This window comes from Artemia sp. Qi Xiang Cuo, chromosome 21, assembly GCF_049724085.1.
Source record: "Artemia sp. Qi Xiang Cuo chromosome 21, ASM4972408v1, whole genome shotgun sequence".
Lineage (NCBI taxonomy): Eukaryota > Metazoa > Arthropoda > Branchiopoda > Anostraca > Artemiidae > Artemia > Artemia sp. Qi Xiang Cuo.
The window spans coordinates 18,811,234-18,828,483 of NC_142814.1; the positions used below are offsets into that span (position 1 = coordinate 18,811,234).

At 33.5% G+C, this 17,250-nt stretch overlaps 1 pseudogene; it reads left to right on the forward strand.

Annotated features, from left to right (window-relative positions):
- The first annotated feature begins 1,963 nt into the window (after positions 1-1,963).
- LOC148939308 (UDP-galactose translocator pseudogene) lies at positions 1,964-3,022 on the forward strand (annotated as a pseudogene).
- Positions 3,023-17,250: the final 14,228 nt, after the last annotated feature.

Sequence of the window (17,250 nt, forward strand, 5' to 3'; positions counted from 1 at the left end):
CGTGCAAGTAAATGGAAGATGTAGTTCGACATTCTTAGTGAAGACTGGCGTCCAGCAAGGCTGCACCGCCGCTCCCGAGCTTGTCAATTGTGTCAAAGACCATGTTCTGGCCAGCACGATGAATCGCCTTCAATTCGGTCTTCAGTTCGGAGACCGGGTACTCTCTGATGCTGACTTCGCCGACGACATAGCGCTAGTTGCGAGCACCGTCGATAAGATGACCAAAGCTCTCCAGTTGCTTTCAGAAGAAGCCTCGAAAGCTGGACTGAAGATCAACTGGCAGAAAACCAAAGTTATGCTCCTTGAGCCCTCCACGTCCCGTTCTACTGTAAAGGAAGTCAACATCGGAAGCAACCGAGTAGATGTGGTTGAAGACTTCACTTACCTGGGATCTATTCTGTCGAATAATGGGTTGATCACAAAAGAGCTTACATCTCGAATTGCCAAAGCTTCAGTACTTGTTGGGAGGCTTAGCAGCATCTGGCGGAAGCCAAACATAAGCCGCTTTACCACAATGCGCATCTACAATGCGTCAGTCAGCACCGTCCTGCTGTAAGGAGCGGAGACATGGCCAGCTGCCAAATCTATCCTCAGCGTCGTCGATGTCGCTCAGACGAAACATCTCCGAAGAATTGAAAGACTTCACTGATCTGACTTTGTTAGCAACCAGACTCTCCTATCACGTACGGCTCAAACTCCTTTCTCGACGCAGCTCGCCCAGCGTACTGTTCGGTGGTACGGCCACCTCCTTCGCATGCCACGCGACGCCCAGCACGGGTCGCATTTGACTTCGACCCAACCCTACACGGATGGAAACAACCCAGAGAACGCCCACCCCCTAGGTGGAAAGACAAAGCCAATGAATTCCTCACCCAAGCCCACATCCCGGTGGAAGAAGCTGCGATCCTGGCAAGCGATAGGTCAACCTGGAGGCGCCTAGTCTCATCGTTCTTTACGCCGAACCCTCGGCAGGAACCTTAAGTCAAGTAAGTCAAGTCAAGTCATATAAAAGTTCGTTATGTAAGTTAGAAAAAAATTTCAGAAAAAAATTTCGAAAAAGCCATTTAGCCAAAACGGGTAAAATTCATATACAAGTTTCATTCTGATTATTCATGTACGGTGTTTTCATGTACATTCATGTACATGTACAAGTTTTTTAACTGAAAGTAAGGAGCGACATTAAAACTAAAACAAACAGAAATTATTCCTTACATGAAAGGGGCTGTCCCCTCCTCAACGCTTCGCTCTTTACGCTATAGTTTGACTCTGTCACACAACTTTATTTTTTGAAACAATAAAAAACTTTAGCGTAAAAAACGAGACGTTAAGGAGGGGACAGCCCCTTTCATGTACGGAATAATTTCTGTTCGTTTTAAGTTTTAATGTCGCTCCTTACTTTCAGTTAAAAAAAACTAATTTTTTATTTAATTTTCAGATAAAAGGTGACGCGATAAGATCTCGGGAAACTTAGTAGAAATACTGCGATAAATCTACAACTACTGCAGCATTATTATATTTTGTAATTATCGTCGTAATGATTACAGTGCAAAAGGAAGTAAATTTTGTGATGTATAGAATATCGAATAGTGTATCGAATAGTAAGATCATGCTATAGTAAAGAATCCAGGTTGCAGCGGTAGTTCTATTAAAATAATGATAATATCTAACACCAATTGTGCACTAATAACCATATATGACATAATAATTGACGTTACGCACAAAATAAAATTATTTTATTTTATTTTATTTTTTAGTTCAGAATCGCTAAAGTTATAAACTGCAAAAATATTTATATTAGCAATAAATTTAATGTTTTAATTTAAACTAGAATTATAGACTATAGACTAATTATAGAATTATAAACTAGACGATCATGGATTATTCCAAAAATACTTACGAATTGCTAATTCATAGAAATTTAGGTAAATTGTTGAAGGTTAAGCCTATAATTCTGTTTTGGACGATGGAAAATAGTTCAGAGTTTTACAAGTATGTCAGTTTGGTGGCCTTAACCGTTCAAAATGCTGCTTTTGGCCTCAGTATAAGGTATGCAATGATCAGACCTGGTGATATGTTTTTTTCTTCTACTGCCGTTGTGATGTCTGAATTAGTGAAACTATTTACTAGTCTGGTTATAGTATTTATAGAAGAAGATTCTAGCATAGGAAAAGCGAAAATTGCAGTTAATGAGCAAATTATCAGGCAGCGAATGGACACGTTGAAAGTGTGTATCCCCTCATTAATATACCTTGTTCAGAATAATCTGTTTTACTTAGCTGCTTCCAATTTAGATGTTAACACATTTCAGGTTACATATCAGTTGAGAATCTTGACAGCAGCTTTGTTCGCTGTGACAATTTTACGAAGGAAATTAATTAGTATGCAATGGCTTGCGCTCGTAGTTCTTGTCATGGGTGTAGCATTAGTTCAGCTTGCTGATCAGCCTAACAAGCCAGGTCAAGCTGATACAAATCAAAGTAAAGTCATTGGATTATCTGCTGCTATTGTAGCCTGCTTTTTATCGGGATTTGCCGGAATTTATTTAGAAAAAATATTTAAGGGATCAGATGTTTCAAATGAAACTCAGAGAGGAAAGAAAATAAAAAAATCAGAAGTTTCAATTTGGATGCGAAATATACAGCTGAGTTTCCTGTCTTTACCATTTGGACTCATTACATGTGTAATCAACGAATATACCCAGTTGAAAGAAAAGGGGTTCTTTTATGGGTATGATGGATTCGTTTGGTATTTAGTAGTACTCCAAGCTAGCAGAGGTCTAATTGTTGCTGCTACTATAAAATATGCTGATAACATTTTAAAGGGATTTGCCACTTCCCTCTCAATAATTGTGTCTCTTATAGCCTCAGTATATATCTTTGACTTTCAGCTTACTCTGCAGTTTGCTTTTGGCACATCTTTAGTAATTGGTTCTCTTTTCCTGTACCACCCTAAAAAAAAGAGGACTACCTCCGTGCCTCAAAATGGCAATCCCCTACTAAATGAATCATCAGAATGTGTATGAAAACGAAATAATAATAAAAACAAGTTTTTCAAATGACAAATAAACATACATGCGTAATCTTTGTTCTGAAAAAATTATGCAAAATCTTACATTTTTGAAACAGGAGATTAAAACCTCCAAAATAGGATTTTCTGATATGCTAAATCTGATGGCATAATTTTCAATCAGATCGCTAGCCTTTGACGGGATATTTACCTTTTTCAAAAATAAGGCACATTTTCTGAGGCTCATAGTCTTTGATGTGTAACTTTAGCCTAATGCATTTAACATATTTAGAATCAGACTAAACATGAAATTTCGTTGATGTTCAAATTTATTTATCACAATTGTTTTCTAATAGTTTTTGCTAAGATTAACCCGAGTCGCTCCTTACTTACAGTTTGTTACCATGATCTGTTTGTTGAAGTAAACTTTGTCTGAAAAAGTTTTCTTTAGAAAAACTAAATATCCATTAAGACCTGAAACGAATTTATCTAAATAAAATAAATCACTTTACTTAGATTTTATCTAAGTAAATATTAACTAGGAATCGGGAAGAAAATGATCGTATTAATTTTTCCGTTGCCATTATGGATAAATTAAAATAGTTTTTCATCAGCATTTAGTGATTAGACATTATTTATACCCTAAGAAGTTTCGTTTTCTTAGATTCCTCTACCCTTATTTCCATTTGAATATTTTTCAGTTTTGTCAATATATTCATTTATTGAATTTCAATTTTTTTGGGGAGGAGTTGTACAGGGAACCTCTTTTTGTACCCCTATTTTCAAGAGAGTTTTCCTTTATAAGCACCTTCTACTTACTGCTAAACGTTATAGAGGGTATATTCCTATCGCATTGGTACCAAAAGACGTTTTTCATTGAAGGAAAGGACAAGCTTTAAAATTTTAAATGGGGGGGGGTATTCTTCTTATCTAAAATTCACAGAAAAATTTCTTGAGATCTTGTTGAGTGTTTCCCTGAGACCCTCCTGAATATTTGCTAGATTTTAAGACAAGCGTAAATGCTATTCTTCTAATGCAATATAACTATAACCATCATGACAAATATAATCAAGAATAATTTATGCTTGAAATTGTAGGAGATGGCGATACAAATTTGGAGTGAAACTAGTTTTTAGCAGTTTATGACCCTAGATAGGGATATATAATATTTTATATATTTCTATATATTTTATATCGTCTAATGTTTTATATAAATGCATCAGCAATAGTTCACATCAATTTTGTAATCTTTAAAGTATATATATACCCAGAAGTAGGGAGAGGTCAGAAGGCACTGAATATACATAATTTATTCATGGACTATTGATCCACGAAGGGGGACAGATTTCTGAGAAATTGATTGCATAATCGACTAGGACAAGAGGGGAAGTAGATTTCTGAGAAATTGATTTGCATAATCGGCGGGGAATTATTGTTCCACGAAAGGGGAATTAAGAAGCAATATGGCTTCTTTGATCGTTAGGTCTGAGGGATAAATGGTCTTTATTGACACAGATAAATGAATATTCTAATTTTTGAATATGGCTTCTCAGGTCATTAGACTTAGCGATAAATTAATATTTTATCGAAGCCTTAATAATTAGCTAGGAACACCTATGAGATGAAGAGATTAACGCGGGAATTTTTTCATCGGAATTTCAAATGTGACAGCGCAACGGGCCCCCAAAGGCCCCTCGGGCCCCCAAAGCCCCCTTGAGCCCCGAAGTCTCCCCGAGCCCCCAAAGGGCCCCCGATCCCCAAAAGACCCCGCGGGCCCCAAAAGGGTCCCAGGCCCCAAAGAGCCACACTACCCTCCCCCCTCCCCCTGTCTCCTTTGTTGTGGTTTACCTTGTCACTAGTACATTCTCTTGATGTTTCAAAGTTCATTTTAGATCTTTTTCGTTGAAATGTTTCAGTAGTTTTTTCTCATGGTTTACAATGTCATTGTTACATTCTCATGATGTGTCAAAGTTTATTTTGAATCCTTTTCGTTGAAATGCAAGAGATGGAATATTTCAGTTGGGTTTTCTCATGGTTCACCATGTCACTATTACACTCTCATGATGTTTCAAAGTTCATTTTGAATCCTTTTCGTTGAAATGCAAGATTTGGAATATTTCAGTAGTGTTTTCTCATGGTTTACCTTGTCACTGTTACATTCTGTTGATTTTTCAAAGTTCATTTTGGATTTCTTTTGTTGAAATGTAAGAGTTGGAATATTTCAGTAGTGTTTTGTTGTGGTTTACCTAGTCACTGTTCCATTCTCATGGTGTTTCAAAGTTCATTTTAGATTTGTCTTACTTTGAAATGTAAGAGTTGGAATATTTCAGTAGTGTTTGTTGTGGTTTACCTAGTCACTGTTACATTCTCTTAATTTTTCAAAGTTTATTTTTGATTTTTTTTCGTTGAAATACAAGAGTTAGATTATTTCACTACTGTTTTGTCGTGGTTCACCATGTCACTGTTACATTCTCTTGATGTTTCAAAGTTCATTTTGGATTTTTTTTTTCGTTGAAATGCAAGAGTTGGAATATTTCAATAGAGTTTTGTTGTGGTTTACCTTGACACTGTTACATTCTCTTGATGTTTCAAAGTTCATTTTGGATCATTTCGTTGAAACGGAAGAGTTGGATTATTTCAGTAGTGTTTTCTTATAGTTTACCTTGTCACTGTTACATTCTCATGATGTTTCAAAGTTCATTTTAGATTTTTTTTTTTGATGAAATGTAAGAGTTGAAATATTTCAGTAGTGTTACGTTGTGGTTTGTCTAGTCACTGTTACACTCTCTTGATGTTTCAAAGTTCATTTTAGATTTTTCTTTCCTTGAAATGTAAGAGTTAGATTATTTCAGTAGTGTTTGTTATGGTTTATCTAGTAACTGTTACATTTATTTTGATTTTACAAAGTTCATTTTTGATTTTTTACATAGAAATGCAAGAGTTGAATTATTTCAGTAGTGTTTTCTCATGGTTTACCTTGTCACTGTTACATTCTCTTGATGATTCAAAGTTCATTTTGGATTTATTCGTTGAAATGCAAGAGTCGGATTATTTCAGTAGTGTTTTGTCGTGGTTTACCATATCACTGTTACATTCTCTTGATGTTTCAAAGTTCATTTCGGATTTTTCTTCGTTGAAATGTAAAAGTTGAAATATTTCAGTAGTGTTCGTTGTGGTTTACCTTGTCACAGTTACATTCTCTTGATGTTTCAAAGTTCATTTTGGATTTTTTTTTTTTTTTTGATGAAATGTAAGAGTTAGAATATTTGAGTAGTGTTATGTTGTGGTTTTTATAGTCACTGTTACATTCTCTTGATATTTCAAAATTCAATTTAGATTTTTCTTTCCTTGAAATGTAAGAGTTAGATTATTTCAGTAGTGTTTGTTATGGTTTATCTAGTCACTGTTAGATTCTCTTGATTTTCCAAAGTTCATTTTTGGTTTTTTACGTTGAAATGCAAGAGTTGAATTATTTCAGTAGTGTCTTCTCATGGTTTACCTTTTCACTGTTACATTATCTTGATGATGCAAAGTTCATTTTGGATTTCTTCGTTGAATTGCAAGAGTTGGATTATTTCAGTAGTGTTTTGTCGTGGTTTACCATGTCACTGTTACATTCTCTTGAATTTCAAAGTTCATTTCGGATTTTTCTTCGTTGAAATGTAAAAGTTGGAATATTTCAGTAGTGTTCGTTGTGGTTTACCTTGTCACAGGTACATTCTCTTGACGTTCCAAAGTTCATTTTGGATTTTTTTTCGTTGAAATTCAAGAGTTGGAATATTTCAGTAGTGTTTGTTGTGGTTTACCTTGTTACTGTTACATTCTTTTGATGTTTCAAAGTTCATTTTTTATTTTTTTCGTTGAAATGCAAGAGTTAGATTATTTCTGTAGTGATTTGTCGTGGTTTACCTTGTCACTGTTACATTCTCTTGATATTTCAAAGTTCACTTTAGATTTGTTTTTATTGAAATGTAAGAGTTAGATTATTTCTCTAGTGTTTTATAGTGGTTTACCTTATCACTCTTACATTCTCTTGATGTTTCAAGGTTCATTTTGGATTTTTTTTTTCATTGAAATGTAAGAGTTGGATTATTTCAGTAGTGTTTTGTCGTGGTTTAGCATGTCACTGTTACATTTTCTTGATTTTTCAGAGTTCATTTTAGATTTCTTTCGTTGAAAAGCAAGAGTTGGAATATTTCAGTAGTATTTTGTCGTGATTTACCTTGTCACTGTTACATTCTCTAGATGTCTCAAAGTTCATTTTGGATCTTTTTCTTTGAAATGCAAGAGTTGGAATATTTCAGTAGTGTTTTGTAGTGGTTTACCATGTCAATATTACATTCTCTTGACGTTTAAAAGTTCATTTTGGATTTTTTTTTCGTTGAAATGCAAGAAATGGAATATTTCAGTAGTGTTTAACGCGGTTTACCTTGTTACTGTTTCATTCTCTTGATGTTTCAAAGTTCATTTTTGATATTTTTCGTGGAAATGCAAGAGTTAGATTATTTCAGTAGTGTTTTGTCGTGGTTTACCTTGTCACTGTTACATTCTCTTGATGTTTCAAAAGTTCATTTTAGATTTTTTTTTTTTTGAAATGTAAGAGTTAGAATATTTCAGTAGTGTTTTATAGTGGTTTACCTTGGCACTCTTACATTTTATTTATGTTTCCAATTGCATTTTGGATTTTTTTTTTTTTTCGTTGAAATTTAAGAGTTACATTATTTCAGTAGTGTTTTGTCTTGGTTTATCCTGTCACTGTTACATTTTCTTGATTTTTTGGAGTTCATTTTAGATTTCTTTCGTTGAAATGCAAGAGTTGGAATATTTCAGTAGTGCTTTGTCATGGTTTACCTTCTCACTGTCACATTCTCTTGATGTTTCAAAGTTCATTTTGGATTTTTTTCGTTGAAATGTAAGAGTTGGATTATTTCAGTACTGTTTTGTCATGGTTTACCTTGTCACTGGTACATTCTCTTGACGTTTCAAAGTTCATTTTAGATATTTTTCGTTGAACTGCAAGAGTTGGATTATTTCAGTAGTGTTTTGTCGTGGTTTACCATGTCACTGTTACATTCTCTTGATGTTTCAAAGTTCATTTTGGATCTTTTTCGTTGAAATGCAAGAGTTGGATTATTTCAGTAGTGTTTTCTCGTGCTTTACCTTGTCACTGCTACATTCTTTTGATGTTTCAAAGTTCATTTTTGATTTTTTTCATTGAAATGTAAGAGTTGGAATATTTCAGTAGTGTTTATTGTGGTTTACCTAGTCACTGTTACATTCTCATGATCTTTCAAAGTTCATTGTAGATTTTTCATTCCTTGAAATGTAAGATTTGGAATATCTCAGTAGTGTTCGTTGTGGTTTACCTAGTCACTGTTACATTCTCTTGATTTTCCAAAGTTCATTTTTGATTTGTTTCATTGAAATGCAAGAGTTAGATTATTTCAGTAGTGTTTTGTAGTGGTTTACAATATCCCTGTTACATTCTCCTGATGTTTCAAAGTTCATTTTTGTATCATTTTCATTGAAATGCAAGAGTTGGATTATTTCAGTAGTGTTTTGTCGTGGTTTACCATGTCATTGTTACATTCTCATGATGTTTCAAAGTTCATTTTGAATCTTTTTCGTTGAAATGCAAGAGCTGGAATATTTCAATAGTATTTTGTCATGGTTTTGTCAACCAAGACAAAACACTACTGAAATAATGTAACTCTTACATTTCAACGAAAAAACTAATCCAAAATGAACTTTGAAACATCAAGAGAATGTAAGAGTGACAAGGTAAACCACTATAAAACACTACTGAAATAATCTAACTCTTACATTTCAACAAAAAAATCTAAAATGAACTTTTGAAACATCAAGAGAATGTAACAGTGACAAGGTAAACCATGAGAAAACACTACTGAAATAATCTAACTACTGAAATAATGTAACTCTTACATTTCAACGAAAAAAAATCCAAAATGAACTTTGAAACATCAAGAGAATGTAAGAGTGACAAGGTAAACCACTATAAAACACTACTGAAATAATAAAACTCTAACGTTTCAACAAAAAAATCTAAAATTAACTATAGAAATATCAATAGAATGTAAAAGTGACCAGGGAAACCACGACAAAACACTACCGAAATATTCCAACTCTTGCATTTCAACGAAAAAAATCAAAAATCAACTTTGAAAACTCAAGAGAATGAAACAGTAACAAGGTAAACCACGTTAAACACTACTGAAATATTCCATTTCTTGCATTTCAACGAAAAAAAAATCCAAAATGAACTTTTAAAACATCAAGAGAATGTAACAGTGACAAGGTAAACCATGAGAAAACACTACTGAAATAATCTAACTACTGAAATAATGTAACTCACATTTCAACGAAAAAAATACAAAATGAACATTGAAACATCAAGAGAATGTAAGAGTGACAAGGTAAACCACTATAAAACACTACTGAAATAATCTAACTAGTAGTGTTTTGCTGTGGTTTATTATGTCACTGTTACATTTTCTTGATTTTTCGGAGTTCATTTTAGATTTCTTTCGTTGAAATGCAAGAGTTGGAATATTTCAGTAGTGTTTTGTCATGGTTTACCTTATCACTGTTACATTCTTTTGATGTTTCAAAGTTCATTTTGGACTTTTTACGTTGAAATGTAAGAGTTGGATTATTTCAGTTCTGTTTTGTCATGGTTTAACTTGTCAGAGTTACATTCTCTTGATTTTTCAAAGTTCATTTAGGATTTCTTTCAGTGAAATGCAAGAGTTGGAATATTTCAGTAGTGTTTTATCGTGGTTTACCTTATCACTGTTACATTCTCTTGATGTTTCAAAGTTCATTTTGGATTTTTTTTGTTGAAATGCAAGAGTTGGAATATTTCAGTAGTGTTTTGCCATGGTTTACCTTGTCACTGGTACATTCTCTTGATGTTTCAAAGTTCATTTTAGATATTTTTCATTGAAATGCAAGAGTTGGAATATTTCAGTAGTGTTTTTCTCGTGGTTTAGGATGTCACTGTTACATTCTCATGATGTTTCAAAGTTAATTTTGAATCTTTTTCATTGAAATGCAAGAGTTGGAATACTTCAGTAGTGTTTTGTCATGGTTTACTATGTCACTGTTACATTCTCTTGATTTTTCAAAGTTCATTTTTGATTTTTTTTTCGTTGAAATGCAAGAGTTAGATTATTTCAGTAGTGTTTTGTCGTGGTTTAGCATGTCACTGTTACATTTTCTTGATTTTTCAGAGTTCATTTTAGATTTCTTTCGTTGAAATGCAAGAGTTGGAATATTTCAGTAGTGTTTTGTCGTGATTTACCTTGTCACTATTATATTCTCTAGATGTCTCAAAGTTCATTTTGGATCTTTTTCGTTGGAATGCAAGAGTTGGAATATTTCAGTAGTGTTTTGTAGTGGTTTACCTTGTCACCGGTACATTCTCTTGATTTTTCAAAGTTTGTTTTAGATATTTTTCGTTGAAATGCAAGAGTTGGATTATTTCAGTAGTGTTTTGTCATGGTTTACCTTATCACTGTTACATTCTTTTGATGTTTCAAAGTTCATTTTGGACTTTTTACGTTGAAATGTAAGAGTTGGATTATTTCAGTTCTGTTTTGTCATGGTTTAACTTGTCAGAGTTACATTTTCTTGATTTTTCAAAGTTCATTTAGGATTTCTTTCAGTGAAATGCAAGAGTTGGAATATTTCAGTAGTGTTTTATCGTGGTTTACCTTATCACTGTTACATTCTCTTGATGTTTCAAAGTTCATTTTGGATTTTTTTTGTTGAAATGCAAGAGTTGGAATATTTCAGTAGTGTTTTGCCATGGTTTACCTTGTCACTGGTACATTCTCTTGATGTTTCAAAGTTCATTTTAGATATTTTTCATTGAAATGCAAGAGTTGGAATATTTCAGTAGTGTTTTTCTCGTGGTTTAGCATGTCACTGTTACATTCTCATGATGTTTCAAAGTTAATTTTGAATCTTTTTCATTGAAATGCAAGAGTTGGAATACTTCAGTAGTGTTTTGTCATGGTTTACTATGTCACTGTTACATTCTCTTGATTTTTCAAAGTTCATTTTTGATTTTTTTTTCGTTGAAATACAAGAGTTAGATTATTTCAGTAGTGTTTCGTCGTGGTTTAACATGTCATTGTTACATTCTCTTGATTTTTCGGAGTTCAATTTAGAGTTTTTTCGGTGAAATGCAAGAGTTGGAATATTTCAGTAGTGTTTTGTCGTGATTTTCCTTGTCACTGTTACATTCTCTTGATGTCTCAAAGTTAATTTTGGATCTTTTTCGTTGGAATGCAAGAGTTGGAATATTTCAGTAGTGTTTTGTAGTGGTTTACCTTGTCACTGGTACATTCTCTTGATTTTTCAAAGTTTGTTTTAGATATTTTTCGTTGAAATGCAAGAGTTGGATTATTTCAGTAGTGTTTTTCTCGTGGTTTAGCATGTCACTGTTACATTCTCATGACGTTTCAAAGTTAATTTTGAATCTTTTTCATTGAAATGTAAGAGTTGGAATATTTCAGTAGTGTTTTGCCATGGTTTACCATGTCACTGTTACATTCTCTTGATGTTTCAAAAATCATTTTGGATCTTTTTCGTTGAAATGCAAGAGTTGGATTATTTCAGTAGTGTTTTCTCATAGTTTACCTTGTCACTGCTACATTCTCTTGATGTTTCAAATTTGATTTTGGATTTCTTTCGTTGAAATGTTAGAGTTGGAATATTTCAGTAGTGTTTATTGTGGTTTACCTAGTCACTGTTACATTCTCATGATCTTTCAAAGTTCATTTTAGATGTTTCATTCCTTTAAATTTAAGAGTTGGAATATTTCAGTAGCGTTTGTTGTGGTTTACCTAGTCACTGTTACATTCTCTCGATTTTTCAAAGTTAATTTTTTTTTTTTTCGTTGAAAAGCAAGAGTTAGATTATTTCAGTAGTGTTTTATAGTGGTTTACCATGTCACTGCTATATTCACTTGATGTTTCAAAGTTCATTTAGATTTTCTTTTGTTGAAATGTGAGAGTTGAAATATATCAGTAGTGTTTTGTTGTGGTTTACCTTATCACTGGTACATTCTCTTGATGTTTCACAGTTCATTTTAGATCTTTTTTTGTTGAAATGCAAGAGTTGGAATATTTCAGTAGTGTTTTGCCATGGTTTACCTTGTCACTGGTACATTCTCTTGATGTTTCAAAGTTCATTTTAGATATTTTTCATTGAAATGCAAGAGTTGGAATATTTCAGTAGTGTTTTCTTGTGGTTTACCATTTCACTGTTACATTCTCTTGATGTTTTAAAGTACATTTTTGGATCATTTTCGTTGAAATGCAAGAGTTGGATTATTTCAGTAGTGTTTTGTCGTTGTTTATCTAGTCACTGTTACATTCTCTTGATTTTTCAAAGTTCATTTTTTGATTTTTTTTTCATTGAAAAGCAAGAGTTGGAATATTTCAGTAGTGTTTTATCGTGGTTTACCTTATCACTGTTACATTCTCTTGATGTTTCAAAGTTCATTTTCGATTTTTTTCGTTGAAATGCAAGAGTTGGAATATTTCAGTAGTGTTTTGCCATGGTTTACCTTGTCACCGGTACATTCTCTTGGTTTTTCAAAGTTCGTTTTAGATATTTTTCGTTGAAATGCAAGAGTTGGATTATTTCAGTAGTGTTTTTCTCGTGGTTTAGCATGTCACTGTTACATTCTCATGACGTTTCAAAGTTAATTTTGAATCTTTTTCATTGAAATGTAAGAGTTGGAATATTTCAGTAGTGTTTTGCCATGGTTTACCATGTCACTGTTACATTCTCTTGATGTTTCAAAAATCATTTTAGATCTTTTCGTTGAAATGCAAGAGTTGGATTATTTCAGTAGTGTTTTCTCACGGTTTACCTTGTCACTGCTACATTCTCTTGATGTTTCAAATTTCATTTCGGATTTCTTTCGTTGAAACGTAAGAGTTGGAATATTTCAGTAATGTTTATTGTGGTTTACCTAGTCACTGTTACATTCTCATGATGTTCCAAAGTTCATTTTATATGTTTCATTCCTTGAAATTCAAGAGTTGTAATATTTCAGTATTGTTTGTTATGGTTTACCTTGTCACTGTTATATTATCTTGATGTTTCAAAGTTAATTTTTGAATTTTTTAATTGAAATGCATGAGTTGGATTATTTCACTGGTGTTTTGTCGTGGTTTACCTTGTCACTCCTACATTCACTTGATGTTTAAAAGTTCATTTTGGATTTTTTTTTTGTTGAAATGTGAGAGTTGAAATATATCAGTAGTGTTTTGTTGTGGTTTACCTTATCACTGGTACATTCTCTTGATGTTTCACAGTTCATTTTAGATCTTTTTTTGAAATGCAAGAGTTGGAATATTTCAGTAGTGTTTTCTAGTGGTTTACCATGTCACTGTTACATTCTCTTGATGTTTTAAAGTTCATTTTTGGATCTTTTTCGTTGAAATGCAGCAGTTGGAATATTTCAGTAGTTTTTGTTGTGGTTTACCGTGTCACTGTTACATTCTCTTGATGTTTCAAAGTTCATTTGGGATCATTTTCGTTGAAATGCAAGAGTTGGATTATTTCAGTAGCGTTTTGTCGTTGTTTATCTAGTCACTGTTACATTCTCTTGATTTTTCAAAGTTCATTATTTGATTTTTTCATTGAAAAGCAAGAGTTAGAATATTTCAGTAATGTTTTGTTGTGGTTTACCTTGTCACTAGTACATTCTCTTGATGTTTCAAAGTTCATTTTAGATCTTTTTCGTTGAAATGCAAGAGTTAGATTATTACAGTAGTGTTTTATCGTGGTTTACCATGTCACTGTTACATTCTCATGATGTTTCAAAGTTCATTTTGAATATTTTTCGTTGAAATGCAAGAGTTGGAATATTTCAATAGTGTTTTTTCATGGTTTACTCTGTCACTGTTACATTTTCTTGATGTTTCAAAGTTAATTTTGGATCTTTTTCCTGGAAATGTAAGAGTTTCCTGGAAATGTATCCAGGGGGCAAATTCAAGAAAGAATTTGCTACTTACTTACAATTTTTCATAATTTCTGAAATAATCTAACTCTTGCATTTCAATGAAGGAAATCCAAAATAAAGTCTAAAAAATCATGAGAATGTAGCAGTAACATGGTAAACCACGACAAGCACGACAAGGTAAACCACGGAAAAAGGGTACTGAAATATTGAACTATATTGAAATATTGAAATTCAATATTGAAATTCAAATTCAAATATTCAATATTGAAAGAGGAGCAAAAACCATCATCAGTTTATAGTGTTTTTGAAACGCTAACCCATTGGAAAGCATTCCTCGTGCAATCCTAGCGCATTCAATAATACCTTTTGATATGGTTTAAATGTGTCACTAATATCAGGTCACCCAGGGAGTGTGCTGGGGGGGGCCTATGTCATATGGATGAAATGCCATGGCTGTGGGGAGTGTTTTGTGGGGCATCATGATAAGCTTGGGCTGCAAAAACCTTGAATCACGAGATCTAAAACCATAATTTTCAATAGGAAATGCCTGAAAAATGTCTTGGGGGAGATGATGTCTTGTCAGAGTGGAGGGGGGGTTGAGTCATGTAGTGTTTTTGTGGGGAGAACTACAGCTTAAAAGTTTGGGTGGAGACATTAAGGGATTTTTCCATGGAAGAGATGAAAATCTAACAGGTATTCAAAGAAATGGATATTTTCCTTAGCAGCTCTTAATATGTCTTGAATTGCATCTAATATCAACCTTATCCCTCCAAACCCACGTCTAACATCACCTCCCCCTCCCCTACCCTCCGGAGTTGCAGGCTAGAAGCCCCGGTTTTCTATAATAGATGGTTCTTTTTGCGTATATTATAGCATGAAATTTTCATCTTTTATTTTTTTTCGTGTTTTTTTTACGTGTCTTTTTTATGTTTTATTGCTTTTCAATTTGTTTTTATATAAAATGACTGTGTTTTTAACATTTATTGTTTGGGATACGTCTCTCATACCTAGTTGTTTATATTATTTAAGCACGCATTTCCCCTTTATTACTAAAAATACCTTGAGAGCAAATGTCCCCTGGAAATTGATGTTTTCCGAGTGCGTGCCAAATTCGGCAGTAAACACGCCGTTCTAGCTTGCCTGAAAAATGGGAAATCTTCTTTCTTTTAATATATTATTTTTAGAATGTAGTTCTCTATACAAAATACTGGAAGTGATTTCATGGAAGACTTTCTTGGGGCGCTTTACCATTGAAATGGACTGACCCTTCGAGTCCTGGCAGGTTCAGGAACTCCAGAAAAAGAAAAAATATGAAATCTGTTTCGTGCTAAAAGTGAAACGCCGAAAAGAAAATGTCTTGAGGGTTTTGGGTGAAAATATCAAAATGGTATTAACTGACAATATTTGATGCGCCATTAATGCGTAATATATGCTGACCTTAAATAAAGTGTGTACCACCATTAAGTTTATGAAGAAAAAACGCTTTGGGGGTTTCCGGGCGAAAAAAAGTATTAAGTGACAGTGTTGCACAATAATTACGTAAAGTGTGAGCTATAAGTGGGGATTCTTCCATGCGTTCCTGTCGCAGGGTTACATATCTGTTCGTTTGAAACGGAGTAAGTCGTATGATGTCATTGGATTCGAGAGGGGTGTGTCACGGAGTCTCGGCAATTGTGTTCCCTTTAATAGAACCGGTAACCGTATTACGTAGGTGTGACAGCATGAGGGGCTGGTAGCTCTACTTATCTGTCTCTTTAAAGATGAGGATGTGTCACTTGGTGTAAGATGCACTTGAAACGGGGGTGTGCACCGTGATATAAGAGGTCTGTCACAGAAAAACAAAGGGGTGTTTCATAGAAAAACACCTGACCTAACCGAACCATTGAACTCTTGCCAAGGAAATTGAACTCTTGCCGAAAATGGGAGTCTCGCCAGCTAGAAACAGTTGTAAGGGGCTAGGAACTTCAGTTGTTAATTTTCCCTGTGTTAATTTCCCTTATTATGAAAACTTCTGTATTATACGGACCACATTCCGATTAATCATATAATATAAAACCGAAATCCTGTAAATCTTGCCAGGACGCGAATTTCACCTAGGATTGCGGCACCTGGTCGCTAAAAGAGGAAATCAACGTCAAATATTCTTGAGCTGTTGAACTTATGGAAGAAAAGAGTAGTACCAAGGGATATCACGGAACTAATGGAGAGGGTACTACTCTCACGCAAAAAATAAGATAAGATAAGATAAGATTTATTCGTAATTAATTAATCACACAATGAATATATTCTTCTAATCCCCCAAAGACTCTTAGGCCTGTAAAAGAGGGGGAATACATACATTTTAATTAAGCACTAAATCAATAGAATAAAAATGTTAAACAGATTAAATATAATTGGATAAATTAAACAGACTTCAATCAATGCTAAACGAAAAGTAGAGAAAAAAAACTTTAACGGCAGAAAAGCTGGAACGGCGGCTATCCATTTAATAACGTTTACTATAGATAGTTTAGGGGTATTCTAATTACAAAACAAAACAAAGAAGAGAAAAAAACAATATTTAAAAAAAGTGGTTTTAAGAGACCCCCCCCCAAAAAAAAAAGTTGTAGGACAATCCAATAAAATAAACCAAAATTACAAATATATATTTGAAACCAAACCACAACAAAATTAAACAAACTCAGTATTCCTCACAAAAAACGTTTCTAACCCAAGCTAGGGTCAACCCCCCCCCCTTAATAATAATAATAACATTAAAAAAATATTGAATGAATGATTTTTATTACCCATCTTTAGCAATACAAAAAAGTAAAATGGAGTAGAGAAAAAATGAAAAGAAAACAACAAAACACATCGAACAAACGAACAGCTTAAATTAATACTTAAATAAATAAATAAAAAAATAAAAAAATAAAAAATAAAAAAAAAAAAAAACAATGGCGAAACTATTTACATAAAAAGACAACCATTACACATTACTGACTATAGCTTCAAACATACTATGCTTTGGGTCTAAAGACTTCAGGAACTTTTCCCTCCTGGTTCCGATCACGACGAAGGGGTCATCGAGTCCGTAACGTGCTGAAATCTGGCGGTTTTTTCGCCAGGGGGGAAGGCTAAGCAGATATTTTGCAAACTTATAGAACACTTTTCGGATTGTTTTTTTATCATCAAATGTAAACAAAGACCAGAAAGCTGACAAAGCTAAGATATGAGGGGTGGCAAAGGAATTGAAGATCCGT